Source organism: Dermacentor andersoni, chromosome 10 (genome assembly GCF_023375885.2).
Source record: "Dermacentor andersoni chromosome 10, qqDerAnde1_hic_scaffold, whole genome shotgun sequence".
NCBI lineage: Eukaryota > Metazoa > Arthropoda > Arachnida > Ixodida > Ixodidae > Dermacentor > Dermacentor andersoni.
Window position 1 is genome coordinate 14,006,931 of NC_092823.1, and position 15,971 is coordinate 14,022,901.

Genomic DNA, 15,971 nt, shown 5'->3' on the forward strand with positions numbered 1-15,971 from the left:
AGCGCCGAGCATTTTCAGGCTTAAGTGCGGGCGTTCGGCGCTCTCCGTGGCCGCCCCGGCTGACGTGGTTGCGGACTGCCGCGCGCCGGCGCCGACAGACTTCCACCGGACTGCATACAATTTCAGCAACAATCCCGTGGCTTCAGTTTTAGTCCCCTCGTGGCTTAAGCGCCCAGCATTTTTTCTCGCTACCTGGCTTAAGCGCCGAGCATTTTCAGGCTTAAGCGCGGGCGTTCGGCGCTCTCCAAGGCCGCCCCGGCTGACGTGGTTGCGGACTTTGCCGCGCGCAGCTTGAGCGGCGCGCATTTTCAGTCGCCATATCTGGCTTAAGCGCGGGCGGGGTGTGGCCGCCCCGGCTGACGTGGTAGCGGACTTTGCGTAATGTTGCCCGCTGTTTCACAGCAAACGGGCGCCGCGAATTTCATGCTTTCTTTCCAGCTTGGAACGTTTGGCTTTGTGTATGGGTACTGCATTTAAGGAGCTGTGTATACCTTTATAGAGCGTCTCAAGAAAAACAATTTGTTTGAAGCTTCACACGTAAGAGGAGCGGCCTCTTAGTACGAGGTGGTTTTCCTTTTTTTTTCTCCCGATAATTGTACTCATCTGCCACGTCTCTCACCACGATATGATTTCTTTTTTTTTTTGGGGGGGGGGGGGTTTCTCCCTTGTTCCTCAAGTGAGCGGACTGTCCAGTAATGATGCCATTTACAAAAATCCAAAACAACAAAGGCCCGCAACTGCTCAACTCAATTTAAGGAAGGGCTGTTCAAAAGCTGATCGAAACCATCCAGTTTGGGAAAACCTATTTTATGCAGTAGTTCTTTTTATTATTTATTTTATTGTGAGAGACGTGAAATCCAAACCACGCAATGAACGTCCGTTTGTTACCCTTTTGTTATCGCGGCTTCGAAATCGTGCGTAATACCAATTTAATTGTGTCCTGGTTGGTCGTTTGTCAGCACTTCGTGTGCTTCAAGAAAATCAACTACAAGTTTATAAATTACGTGCGCGAAATTTTCCTCCATGTGCACCAATACGCCACCACCAAAATACTTAAAGAAGCGAGAAAGCGTCCGGGGCCTTGAGATTTCGAAAATGCCGTGCTCTGAAATTTTCACATCCGCCATTGGAAAGATAATTATTATCCGTCGTAAAAAAAAAGAAATCAGATTTGAAATTATCATTGAAAGTGGCCACGTTCTTCGGGGCATGTCTTGATGAAAAAATTTCAGTTCAGTTCGTTGGTTCAATTGCATTTGTCGGCTCCTTGCAGCATGTTTGGATTTCATCTTTTCCAGTATTCTCAGTACTCTCGTTGTAGTACGAATTGCCGGCAGATTTTTTAGTTGTTTTGAGTTATACATTCCTGAACAATGTTTTTCTTTTCCTTAAAGCTAGCCATAGAACCAGCGCTTTCTCTAAAATCATGACAATAAGAATCCAGCATGTCGGTTCATCTTCGGCGCGATTAAAGTTCGGGAACTGGCGATTTTTTAATGCCGTGATCATGACGGTTAACACCAGACATACCAGGGGGGACGTAACGCAAGGCGTGATTTTTCAGCATACCAGTCACGATATCTAATCGAATCTAAGATTGAAATGGCGTTCTGAATTCTTTCGGTTCCAGATAGAACAAACAGAAACAAAAAAAAAAAGAAAGGATGTGATTGATTGCCATTCAAATCTGAAGACCGCGTGGAGAAAGTGTTCCGGTTTACATTCGGCAAATCAAAATGAACGGCTAAAATTAATCTATCGTCTGGTTTAATGCGCGAGATCACGTAAAAGGCAGCCATTCTTCTTTACATGGTTTCTCTCTTTTGCTCCGTCATTTGCGCACGCAAATTGCGCACGCAATTGGTGCGCAATCCTAAGCTTTGACTTGACTGATGTGGCACTCGCATTTATGTTCTTTACCTTAGGCGAACGCAATGCGCAAACTGAACTGGAATTTCCAATAATGGAAATTCCCATTTGGCGATTTGGTTGTATGTTCGGCTAATATTTGCGTTTCTCGCCCGAGCAAGCGCTTCCTGCACTACACTTTCCCCCTTCAACGCGACTTCACTGCCGTGCAGGCGTGTTCTGCGTTAGGCCGAACCTGCAGGCAAAAAGCCTAAGCGCCGCCATCTTGTTGAGAGCGGCGGCGGGGACACAATCGCGCCTAGTTCATTGAGTTTTCCCCCAAAACTGAAAAAAATTTGACTTGATTAAACGAGAAAGATGCCACGAGTGCCCCAACAAAAAGCTTTAAGGATTACCGAAGGGTAATTGAGGGCGACGCAACGGTCTCTGGAAAGAAGGATGGTGGGTGTAGCGTCACGGGGGGATCGGAATAGAGCAGATTGGGGGGTGTGAGAACAAACTCTAGTTAATGACACTAAAGTTTAAACCAAGAAAAACAAATGGGCATGCGCAGGGCATGCAATGTGGGGGGAAGATAACCGATGGTCATTAAGGGTTACAGACTGAATTCCAAGAGGAGGGAAGCGTAGCAGGGGGTGGCAGAAAGTTAGGAGGGCAGATTAGATTACGGACTACATGGCGACAATCAGCACGTGACCGGGGTACTTGGAGGATCATGGGAGATGCCTTTGCCCTGCAGTGGGCGTAGCCAGGGTGATGATGTTGATGATGAAAAGGTAGCAACAGGTCTTCGTAACATACAGGTTAGAAAGATGAGGCACCTTTGAACCCTTGAATATATTTCGCCACACTTGGGCATACGACAAGTTTGTTTTCGAGGCGCTCGGTCCCACTGCTGCGAAAACGTGCACACAAAGGCTGCACAGTAGTTGCCAGAAATCGGCCACTCTATTTTTCTTTCATAGGGAATCTTTCTTCCACTTGGGCAGCGGATTTCGGCAGGGCGAGCTTGCGTGGGCGCGGTGGTTTACGGATCCAAGCGATAGTGAACTCCAAAATGCAGTGTTGGCTTTGAGTGGGATTCATATTGATCGCAAACCCCACGGCTAATCCTACCCCCATCCCCCCAAGTGGCTCTTTACAGGAGACAATCGTTCAGAGACATCGGATAAATAGGAATTCTGGTTCTTTCTTTTGCTTTCATTTATTTTTCTCGAAGCCCATAACCAGATATTTGCTGGAGCGGCTGTCCCATTTGCGACGCAGCAAGTGCGACGCTACACACAGATGGAGTGGCAGTTTAATTACTCTCGTGGTCCGCGAACCGGCATCGTTGCGTATAGTATAGGAATGGTGCGTGTCAAGTCAGTGCTCGCTTCGAGCTTGTGCTCTTCATTTTGATTGAATGAAGTCTCACCTAAGTGAGCGGGGCCGATCCCGGAGGTAGTGCAATACCGGGCCGACCTGCGGCGGAGGTGAAGCAGGCTTCAAGCACTCCGCCAACTTCCAAAAATAGGTTTAATATCGTGGGTCCATATAGAACCCGTATCAGATATTAAGCTGATAAGAACAGACTTTTTTATTACGCTAGTTACAGTACGTCAAAAATATGTGTCACAACCCTATTGAAAAATTTGTATGAGAAATTGAACGAGATGTATGCATGTCGTACAGATTTGTATGAGAAATTGAACGAGATGTATGCATGTCGCACAGATTTGACGAGAAATGAACGATATGCAATGCATATTGAACGACTTCTCGTATAAGATGAGCGAGATCTCTATGATGTGCTACGCACACTTTTACGAAGTGCACGAGATTTATGCGATGTGCGATAAGAATGCGTAGAGAAGTGCACGAGATTTATGCGATGTGCGATAAGAATGCGTAGAGCTTGTATGACGTGTGCGATGTGCTGTGTAGACCTGACGAGATTATGTATGAGGTGTGTGAGGTGGCATGCGATGTGTACGCACTGTAGTCGTATGAGCAACATGATCTTTGAGGATGACTATGAATTGCATACAAAGTATGTGCACTTAAGTCGTAGTGCATACAAAAGCTCATCAATGACAGCGAGATTTATGATGAGTTGTTTGTAGTACATGCAAGAGCATGATCAATGTGCTGTATGACACTGAACGATTGTGACACATATTTACCAGAGCAAACGAGATGTTCAGAGTTCAACTTCTGGAATTTCATGCAACGAACACATACAGCCCCATCAAAGCAGGTGTCGGTACTTTTGATGCAATGATTTTCACTTGGGGACATAGTCTGGGATGAACGCTTATGGCGATACTACTGCCTTTGCATAACGCATTCCTCAACCAACCAATAAGCACTGCATATAGCACAATGATATTGTCAAGAGCTATCATCAGAGAATGAATCCCTTGTTCAGAGTAGATCTGCCTAAGATTTTAATGCAATATAGGAGTCGGGTACCATCAGAGTTTCATAATAAAATGCTACATGTTTGTTTGTGCACACAATAAAAGAATCTGGCACTGTGATTATAGCGCATTGGAAACACTTCAAACAAGGACGAGTTGGCAAAGGAGTTTATTGCAAGCAGTTTGATCAATGACAGAAGACGCATGCACTTTGTCACATCCTAATAATATTGCTTGCATCAGAGATGTCACTCAGGGATATTCATGGACTTAATGCGTTGTACAATATCACTGTAGTGTTTAATGATGGAAGTGCACATTCCCAGTGTACAGCAATTATAAACAGTGTGAAAAATGACTTTGGCAGTCATTCCTTGCATCAATGCCTGCAGATAGAATGGACAGAATTGGTTGTGAGTGAGAACACATATTGTACCTTGGGATTAGCGAAATAGTTCTGAAAAAGCTTGAAACAACAAAGAAGTTTCATAATCCTTATGGTGATAAAAAATCAGTACAGTGCAAGTTCACGGGAATGAGTATTGGTGCATGTGAGCCAGTTTTTAAGAGCTCGCCTAATAAACAAACAATAAGCATAAGAAATTGTGCTTTTCAGTGAAAAGGTCACTCTGTTTCACGTTCCTTCAACTTTGTATCTGTCCCGCTTCAGACAGCACATGCACTGTGTCAGGTTCTCTGTAGATGACACTTTCTTTGAAGCAACATCAAGTACCTCATGGACAAAAGGTTAACAAAAGGTGCTGTCCTGCAGCATATTGGACCTTTTGTTAACCTTTTGTCCATGAGGTGCCAGGAAAAATGAGTGGGCAGCTGGAGTACACACTACTTCTTTTACAACAAGGCATTTGCATTACATATATGTCATTTAACAAGCTGTATTATACAATGCATTTATATGTAAAAACAGAATGGTTACATTCAATCACTTCATTGAGAACAATTAAGGTTTGTGCTGGATATAAAAACTGTTCATAGCAATCTGCGACCCAATCAAGTGGCGTTAAAAAGACTAGTGAAAACCACAGATTATTCCACATTAATACTTGAGCACAAATAAGCAGTTGTGTGCATGGATTGAGAGCAAAATTGTATGAACCATTGAAGTGGTGGTCAAACAGCACCGCTGCGCTCTATGTACACTCATTGATATTGAAGAATGGCAATTCCTGAATCCCCATCATGGGTTTTACCTTTTTCTTTTTCATATAATCGTATGTGGTTTTCATTATTTCTTTTCTGTATCATGTCCCCAGCAGCTTTGCGTTCTGTTTAGTGCATGCTCCAGGACATATGGTATCTTACACCAGGACATATGGTATTTTACACAAACTGCAAACACGCACACATGTGAACTGGGGAAAGCTGGACAGGTCGATACATTGTCTACTCTTTGGCTGTGCTCTTCAACCAAAGTTTTCAAACATTGTTTGGCATTGCCTATGTTTCCCAAGAAAGAAAGCTAAGTGCATATTCCACCCAACCTTTACTGTGGGGTCGCATTTCTTTGTTGGTGGCAGCCAATGTGTAACATGCAAATTTGTAGTTGCAAGTTAACACTTTTACCTTTTAGCATGTAGTATGATGTATTACCACCAGGTATGACACTGTACATACAAGGAACTGTTCGCATTCTCTCATCACAGAAAACTTGAGCCAATTGACTTAGTGCTAATGCGCGGGTAACTGCGTTATGTAATATGTTTTCAGCATAGCACAAGTTTTAAAAATGTGCTTCAGTCCCATGACACAGGTGCAAATGCCACAAATTCCCACAATGCAGGTTTTCTTTATATGCTCAACTTTAAAATTGCTCTGCCACCAAAAATGCCCACACGACTGTGGAAACTCTATGTGACTCAAGCAACAACACATTAGAGTTTCCAGAATTGGCCTAGTTCAGACCGCATCATCTCCGGGACCAGCCCAGTTTACTAAGAATGCATCAAGCATTGGCTAGTTTACTCAGCAAGAAACTTGCCAAGTATACTCAGTAAGAAACCGACTGAGCAAACATCCCTTGCAAAAGCCAAAGAAAGCTTTGCATAAAAATGATGCACTTGGACAGTACAGAAGTTTCAGACAAAGGTACGCCACCACTGGAGAGCTCAGCCGTGCAGTTTGGCGATCATTCCCATGGTCCCTAGAATTTTGCTTCAACAGCACATGCTCAATCTTGTTATTGTCATAATACCTGAAAAATTGTGATTCACTGCCATGATCTGGGTTCCAATATGTAGAATATTACCTACCGACCTGGCCGATATATTCTACAGCAAAAACACCCCTGCACTAGTTCAACTAAACACATTACATGTCTCCTAATGCATAGCTTACATACATAAGCTCAGTGCAGTGTTATTAAGAATTTACAGTACTACATGCTTATCAGTGGACAACATGTACCTTATAGTCTGAATTCCTTCAAACTAGTGCAGGCAGTAGCTGTGATTTCAGATTTCCATACGCAACAGAACTATACTGGTGCACCTCTTCCGGGAAGAGGATTTAATTATCGGCCATCAAAGTATTTCTCCAAATATAATGGCTTATAACTGTGACGGCTCATCGACAGAAACAGCAATAAGTTTTCACAATGTGGATTACGAAATAAGATTCAAAAAGGCTAACTATTGATGAATTAATTAATACTACAAACACTATGTTGCAGTGCCTTACTGTACAAGAATACAGTAAGACATCGCTAAACTGTACCTGCTTAAACAGCAGTTACATTTTAAACGTAGTAAAGTGAAGTCCCCAACTCAGCGGCTATTCAACATAATCTGTTTTGTATTCGCATAAACCGTTCCAGTTTATTGCGTACGTATTGGTTAACACATAGTGTTTGCACTTTTCCTAGCACAATCACGGCGGTAGGTCGGCCAGGCAGAATGAGCCTGAGATCAGAACGGCCTCGAAGCACGAACGCAGAAGCCACTTGGAAGGGTGAAGCCACACTAACATCAACATTATTTCGGTGCCGAGCCAGATAGTGCTGTGGCATCGTGCAAGCTAGGACTTGCGTCATGCCAAAGTTTGGACAAAAACCAGGTGCTCAGCATAAATGGAAAATTCGATTGTTTGTGCTACCGAACGTGGCACGAAGTTGGCGCTGGCACGCGAGAAGGATCTACCGTTCAATATGGTATGTGGCATTTGGAATGCGAAGGAGAAGATGCTCGGCAGTGCTGCTGGGACCGCGAAAAGACGTTGGCTACGAGGTTAAACTTTTTGACGTTTGTCTTTTCACCATCGTTGCCTCTGTTATTGCTGAAGTGTCCCCTAACGACAGTGATGAGGACGACACAGAAAACGACAGCACGGACGATTCAGGCCCGACAGTGGCAGAAGATGCGCATTACGTCAGCCTCATGCGAGTGTTTGCCGAGCTTAAAGGAGTTTGATGCTGCTGTCGTCGCTGCTAGGCTGCCGCGGCATCAAACGAATATAACAGACTTTTGTCGTGCAAAATGGATAATACTGCATGTTTTTTGCCCTTTTATTGCACTCTCTCCGAGTTCCGTTTTTGACAGGTAAGTGAGCAATCTCACACTATTTCAGTTTAGCAGTACTACCGTTTAATACATACTTTTTCCAAGCTCCGGCCAACTACGATTTAACAAGGTTTCACTGTACATGTAAATTTAACATTCTCATGTACAGATACTGAGACCTACAAATGCAGGTAACATAAAAGTTAAATATTTAAATTGGCTAGTTGGTTCATGTTTCCAACACAATGTGCTACAAATATGGGACAGGAAAAACAAGTGTACTAACATATGTGCAGTGTTTGTAATACCGTAATTACTGGTCGATACTTCTAAAAAGAAAATGAAGTACGGAAGCAAGGGGTCGGCTTATATTTGAGTCGGTGGTTTGGCCGCAACTGCCACATACCTATCGCCACCTCACCGTCACAGACTTGTAGCAACATATGCGTGCGCCATAGTGTTTTCTGGAAGCGATCGTTCAGAGCGGGTTGTCCAAATTTTTTTCAAGTGTTGCGCTGTAGCCTCGTGCCAGCCACTGTGGTGGCACTGACCAAGTGGTGCCACTACACTACAGGCTAATGGCAAAAGGTCGTTTTACACATGGAGAAAACCTCCAACCTCCAAGTACAGCACGAGTTCGGCATGGACGAAAAGAACATGCTACGGTGGCGGAAATGGAACAAGCTTTCCAATTGCAGTGCAGCCCGCATGGGTTTCACCGGACCACAGAGGAGTCAACACCATGAGGTGGAAGATACGGCGTATTCATTAGGGAACAGAGAGAAGCAGGAATGCACATAACGATGGGGATTATACAGGCAAAGGCAAGGGAGGTCACCAATGCTAGGGGTATCACACAAACCAATTTCAAGCGCAGCAAAGGCTGGGTAACGCGTTTCATGAAATGTTTCGGCTTCAGCCTCAGACAACTGGCTTTCGTGTGCCAGAAACTAGCCAGCGAATTCTGAGTAAAAGCTCATGGCATTCCAGTACTACGTCATTGAAAAATGGCGGCAAAAGAGCTATCAACTGGAGCAGATTGCAAACACTGACCAGACACCGGTGTTCTTCGACATGCCCATGGCATATACACAGTAAACGAAGAGTGAAAGAGATCAAGCTTAGGACAGCAGGTTATGGGAAGAAGTGAAAAAGAGCAATGCTGTGCTGTTTTGTTGATGGACGGACACAACACACTACTGGCCAAATAAAAGTTCCCCAGGAATGTTGTTGCGCACGTTCACGAGAAAAGTTCGATGAACAGCGCCACGATGGACTGGGTGAAGACTATTTGAAGCAGCCTGCCCTACAGTGTCAGCGCTGCTGTCGTGGCCGTCACTGTCGCTATCCGATGCACGTTCATGACGATCGCCTCATCAGTTAGAAGCATTTGGTTTCCAAATCTATAGCAGTGTGCCTTCTTTTCACCAGCAACATAGTGCATTGCTGATGATCAGCAGGCAGATCATCCATCTTCCATTTCGGCAGCAACTCATACAAGGCTGAGAAACAACATGGCCAGGAATGGCTTCGATGCAACAAACAGAGACAAGTACGAGTGACTTAATCCATTAGCAGAACTGGGCAGAATGAGGACCATAGAATAAAGAACCAACAGTGAGGACCCAGCCATAGAGATGGCCCAGCGAGCAATCTGGGAGCAGTGCCGGCAGTGCAGTTGGCGTGGTCCATTTGCGTTTTGGAGTGGCGAGGCACAGAGCTATGGCCGCAGCCCATTCTTGTTCGGAGGGGTGGAAGGGCGACGGGAGAGATGCGCAAGGCTGGTGTGAATCTCTCATGGAGAGAAGCGCGCGGCGGCAGTTGCAGTGGCGGGCAAGCATGCAGCGGCTAGCATTTCACTTTTTTTCTTTTCAAGGATGTCAGATTCCATTACCTTTCAGCACGGACATTCAGCAGCCAGAATTCATCGTTATAACCGATAATGCGGCATGGGGCCACTGTAGAAAGCAGGTTATTTCCCCATACAAAACATACAAAAGTTGACAGTGTAGCAGCTTTTTGTTGTCCTAACCGATATCTTTATAAGTGGGTTCAACTGTAGTGTCACCCTCAATTGCACACTGATTGGCTGGTTGCCAAATCGTCATTGCCAAATCACCTATATAAAATGAGCACAAAGCATACAATCACAAACTTCAAGCGCACAAGGCAGTCATATTGCCTAGAAACGAGACAACAGCCAGATACGTAGCACCTCGATTGCTACCTCTACATATGTCCATATTCAAGGGGACATCAGTGAGTGGACAGGCTTCTGAGAACAATTTGACCCAACTATTCACCTCAACTGATTTGACATGTTCCGCCAAATTTGACTATCTAAAGTGTTTTCTGGCTGGTGATGTCGCAGCAGCAGTCTCTTGTTTGCACGCACTTGAAACATGCTGTGTGCATGCTACCTCACTGTTGAAGGAAAGATTTGGAGATTGAGCAAAGATTATTCAGGACCACTGACGGCACTTTGACATCGTTAGAATGAGAAGTCATACAATGACACACGTGGTCTGCAACGATTGTATGACGCCGCGTAGCTACACATCCATTGCCTTGGCACTCTATGTGTACCAACTCTAATGTATCCAGCTATGCTCATTGATATCGTCCAGCAGGCTCTACTTACGACAAAATTCTCAGCTTCACACGAGGGAAGACAAGTCACACTATGAGGGTACACTTGTGTAATAGTCTTTCTGCAAAAGCCTGCGAGTCACTTTCACCAGCACCTTCGTCAGACACCGAACTAAAATATGTCCTACTGTTTATGCAAGTGGACCTGGAAAGCAGTGAGTAATGCGTGTCACCATCTCAACTACTACAGTAGATCACCATATTGACAGGCAACTTAGTGGTACACCTATGGAATGTAGAAAAAAGATTAAATTAAACAAACAAGGCCAGCCAGTGTAGGCAGAGAAAAAAGTCAGTGGAAGACATCGGTGCTACGTACGCCATGGCTCCCATCAGAGTATGTTCATTCAGTCAAATAAATAGTGCATGCCAGAATGAGCAACTATAACTTCATTGTGGAGTAAACAAAAGATGTGAATTTGTTCCAAGATAAACTTCGAAAACGCAGACCCATACTGACACTGTACTTATGGGATTCTAACCCACTCAATCTTCACGAGATTAAAGTAACAAAATAAAATTACATATGAATGCAACTCGCCAGATTTATAATAGAAAAATATAGCATGCCCTAAACATTCAGGATCAGAATACGAGACATGTAGAAGTTACCTTCACCAAAGGGAATTTTTTTTTTTATACATGAGCTTTCGTAATGAAAGTGCTGCATTGTCATTAAAGTTTGGCCTTTATTGGCCACAGATACCAAGCACACAGGGGTGGTAATCTCAAGCAATCACTTTTAGAGAGAATACTGACTTTCAAGGGCTGTGGTGCTGTGCTGCTAAGCACGAGGTCGCAGCAGCCACATTTTGATAGGGTGGAATGCAAACACGCCCATGTGCCGCATATTCGGGGCACGTTGAATATACCCGAGTGGTAAAAATTAATCCAGAGTCCGTCACTACAGCGCACCTCATATTGAGATCATAGTTTTGGCACGTTACACCCCAGAAGTTAATTCAGATTATATGCAACTCTGCATCTGACTTGTCAAAGTATGCGGCAGCGAGCGTTCTTGCAGATACCGAGCTTTCCACAATGCCACAAACGCTGGTGGCCATACACACAGCTTTTGTATTATATAAGTTCAGGTTATTTTTGAACGCAGTTTCTCAGAAAAAACGTGCTAGTTAGATTTCCGTAAATACAGTGACGCAGAGACTTTTGTTTTTGTACTTCAGTTCAATCCCGTTCTACAATGTTGGGCAATGCACATACATACTGCTTGCTTTCAGCCTCAAAGTCTATAAACAAAGCCGGCATTGCAACAGAAGCGGGCTTTAAAACAACACAAGTGTCAACAGGCGACAAAAAACACTCTTGGATGTGAGGAGGAAAACCATCAGCATTTTCACCAATTCCCAGTTTCTGACAAAGCAAGAGAACCACGCCAGAAATGCCGTCAATTACATGCAATATATGGGAAACTATAAAAAATTTCCCATCATGGCTTGCAACGACAGAACAGTCACTTTTCTTTGCTTTTCTATACTGCTGGCTGTGTATAATTGTGCCTTCAAAGCTCATTCTTGAATATTCCTCAATTACAGCACATGTTGTGTCCAAGAAATTTTGCACAGATTGCAGTTCCCGCTCGGACAACATAGCTGTAACTGGTGCTCCAAATAAGCATACATTATCAATTCGAGTCGCTTTCTTAATAGGAACATTGCCAAGCAGTCTTTCGCAAAACCTCACCACATCATGCGGAAGAGAAAGCAAATGCAGCGCAAGCTCCAGCTCTCCTTCCAGAGTGACTCTCTCCAGTATTTGTGTCGGAGCTCCTTTTGCTGCCTTTACCATCTTTGTCAGCTTCCCATTCCCTGCTTCGAAGGGAAACGCTGAGTTTGCCCAAAGGGGACCCAGATGCTCCACGCTTGACGTCAGATGGCGAAGGTGGTGGACGTTAAAAGTCATGAAGCGAGTCCCATAGAGGTTTGCAGCTCTGCACATAAATGATTCAAGCAGGTGACCTAGAAAAAATAATTGTTTCATGTAAGAGTATTGTTGAAAGAAAGCTTTGAGTAAGCTTGTCAATGCACGTGTAAATTATCACATCTCCAATACTTTCATCCACTTAACGTGCGTCTCTAACAAGGTTTAAATTAGAGCATACCCATGTATCAAGAGTAAAACTTTACATAATGGGGGACACCGAACAAATACACTCTGACATAGCTTGAGCATCTATTATAGTGTCTGGGGATGTATCTACAATAGTCACATGATAACTGCAGTCCAATACTCCACTTGAGAAAACATCCACCCCTGTTGGCCGCTTCACTATCGTCCTTTCTCTGTCCCTTTTCATGAAATGTATTTCACGCCACAATCAAGCATACCTATGAAATGTGCACAGATTGAGTGTTTTATCTTCCTGCATTGCATTTTGTTTTAGCATTCACAGCAAAAAAAAAACAGAAAAGAAAACAATGTTGCCATGGTTGTCAATGAGAGTGAAATTGTAATGACTCAGACAGTCTAATTAAAGGCTTCATAAATTTCAGAAGCTATGGCTACCAGAAGAAACCAGCAGTGCACAAAATTAGGATAGTTGGTGCAGCACAGCTTCAGAAGTGCAGCAGTGGAACAAAACAAATGCAGTTCAGAGCACATAAAATGCAACCTATTGTAGTGCAGGACCAGATATAAGTCTTTTCTGACTCTTGTTTACCCTCCTATAGAAGTTAGAGTGTGTGCACAATGCTCCCACATCTGTGCGACCTCAAATACCAGACAAAACACAGCTGCCAGAAAATCGTGCAAACGAGGCTGCGGGAGCACTTTTTCACTGGCTGCACTGCTGGGTACAGGGACATTGAGGGGAATATGCAGAGTGAATGGACGATCAGAAATGCACCTGCCACAGTGGTATATAGAGTGCTGTATAAGTCATGAAAAAAAAGTAGTGTGAGGAGAAAAGCTTTGCACTAGAGGATGCATTTGTTTTACAATATTCCATCCAGGGACAGGCACTTTTAGGGCCTTTCACTCTGCTATTTGAGTGAATCAGAAGGCTATATTGCAGAGCAAGGTTGAATTCATTGACAAATCCAAGCCTTTGCCATAATCAGTGTCGCTTTGGGCTTGCTGATTACTTCAGCCTGCAAGTATAGTGGTTAGCCAAGATGGAAAATGACCACCTAGCAAGCTTCCACAGAATTGATTGGCTAAGGCACGTACTATGTGATGCTTTGATGATGCGCAAAAGTTTGTGTAGGGGACAGAGTAGTCTCTGCGCCTCTGCTCTAACCAAAGGTGTGCACATTGTTGCTCTTTGGCTTTTCAGTTTGTGTACAGTAAGTATGTAATGTGTATACTAACATAACATTCGCATCATAAGATTACCCTAAACAATGCTCTCGAAAATTTTGATTTTCGTTTACCTATTTCTAATAATGACACCCCTAACTTTGGTCTGAAGCAGACTTGTGACCAAATGGCCATGCAGTATTTTTTTGCCGAGATTAAAAGCTTTTACTCTTGCACACACGTTTAGAGCAAATGCACTTAACAGCTGTCGCTGGGGGCTGCAGGTTTGATGAAGGACCAGCTAACGACTATGACAAGGGAACACTGGCAGCAGGAGAATGGTAATAACAGGCTGAGTGGTAAATACTCTTAAAAATAGAAGCAAGATAGTCTAAATGCAAGTAAACAATTTACCTGCACATTGAAGATCAGCTGGTGAAATTTCACTCTTGAGCAGAGTGAAAATGGCTTCGGCCAGCATTGACACGTGCCTCCAGAACCGCGGCGGGAGCACTCCAAGTACTGTTGGCAGAGAGTAGTAGAGCAGCCAGTTCTTCCACTCGCTCGCCTTCCAGAAGCACCTGTCTGCCAAGGACCGTGGCAGCCGTGTGAAGCAGTGGGGTGGGCAAATACTCAGGAGACGTTTATCCAGCTTGGCTATAGTTGAAAGAGCACCTGCACAAAAATAAGCCGTAGTTACTACCACAAATTCCATCTATGCCATGAAGAGAATGTTTGCCTCACCTGTTACAATACTTGCAATGGTTGGGAATAGTGCAATCATATGCCCAGTTTCTCAAGTACCAAGACTAGATGTTAACCATGTCTTAGTAATAGCCTCGTTTTCACGCAATGCCATGTGGACACAAACACATAAGAAAACTACAGACTCCGCATAGTATGGTAGCTGTGGCAAGGCCACAAATATTTATAGCAATCCAAGCATTAGGCATTACTAAAACGACATTTATTAGTGCTTGGTGCATTATAGCCAATGTTGGCTGCTGTGATATGAAACCTATACTATCATCAATTTTCTTAATGCACACAGAAGCACATTGCCTTTACAGTTATATGACATCCAGAGGCTTGCAGTGATGCCTAACACCGGCAAAAGATGCAGAGAGCGAGTGGGACTATGCTAATCCAGGGACAACAAAATTAGGAAGGCACACTCAGCTTAGACAAAGACACTGCCTCACCAGAACAGGAATTGGCCTCTCTGGTACAGTATTTGGCCACCCCCTCCCTTATGATTCCTACAAATAACCCATGGGCCTCAGTCCCCAGCAGCTATGGAGCACCTGACCAATGCGGTGGTCAACGCAGCAGAGGTTGCTAAGCATCTCTGGGTCTGGACAGGCCGCCAATGGAAAATGACCCTGTCAACCTTTCACAGCCGGACTCTGTCTAGTGAGGCTAGCTTAGTAGGACTCTTTGAGGAACTGTCACATATTGTTTGGGATATCATCGGCCTTAGTGAGACTAGAACTGGTGACGCTTATACGTTGCTGAATAACGGCCATGTCCTCTGCTTAGAGGTCTCCCAGATAAGAAGCAATACGGGGTAGGATTCCTAATCCATAAGGTCATGGCGGGCAACATTGATGAATTCTACAGCATTAATGAGAGGGTTGCAGTACAAGCTTATGCTCCAACATCCAGTCACAATGATGATGAAGTAGATCGGTTTTATGAAGATGAATTAGCGATGAGAAAAGTGCAAACTCGGTATACTGCAATAATGGGCAACTTCAATGCAAAAATGGGGAAAAAGGAGGCTGGGGAACAGGCAATTGGAAACTATGGCATCGGTTCTAGGAACGCTAGAGGACAGATGCTGGCAGAATTCACAGAAAGGAATAAGCTTCGAATGATGAACACCTTTTTCAGGAAGCGTAGCAATAAAAAGCGAACCTGGAAAAGCCGTAATAGTGAAACAAGAAGTGAGATTGATTTCATACTGTCTGCCGATCCCAGCATAGTGCAGTATGTAGAAGTGATAGGTAGAATAAAGTGCTGTGGCCATAGGTTAGAAAGGGCTAGGATTCACCTCAATTTGAAGAGAGAAAGAGCAAAATTGGTCAAGAAGAAACAGGTCAACCTAGAGGCAGTAAGGGTAAAAGCAGACAAATTCAGGCTGGTACTTTCAAACAAATATGCAGCCTTAGAACAGAGAGACGCTGACATAGAGGTAATGAATGAAACCGTAATTGGGCTGGATTCAGAGGCAGCAATTCAAGTGGGAGGCAAGGCACCAAGGAAACCAGTAGGCAAGCTC

General features: G+C 44.1%; 1 non-coding gene across 1 annotated transcript; it reads right to left on the minus strand.

Moving 5' to 3' along the window:
- Positions 1-3,290: 3,290 nt before the first annotated feature.
- On the minus strand, positions 3,291-3,480 carry LOC140213827 (U2 spliceosomal RNA). The gene has a single exon (XR_011890809.1). It is a non-coding gene; the product is annotated as a U2 spliceosomal RNA (small nuclear RNA).
- Positions 3,481-15,971: the final 12,491 nt, after the last annotated feature.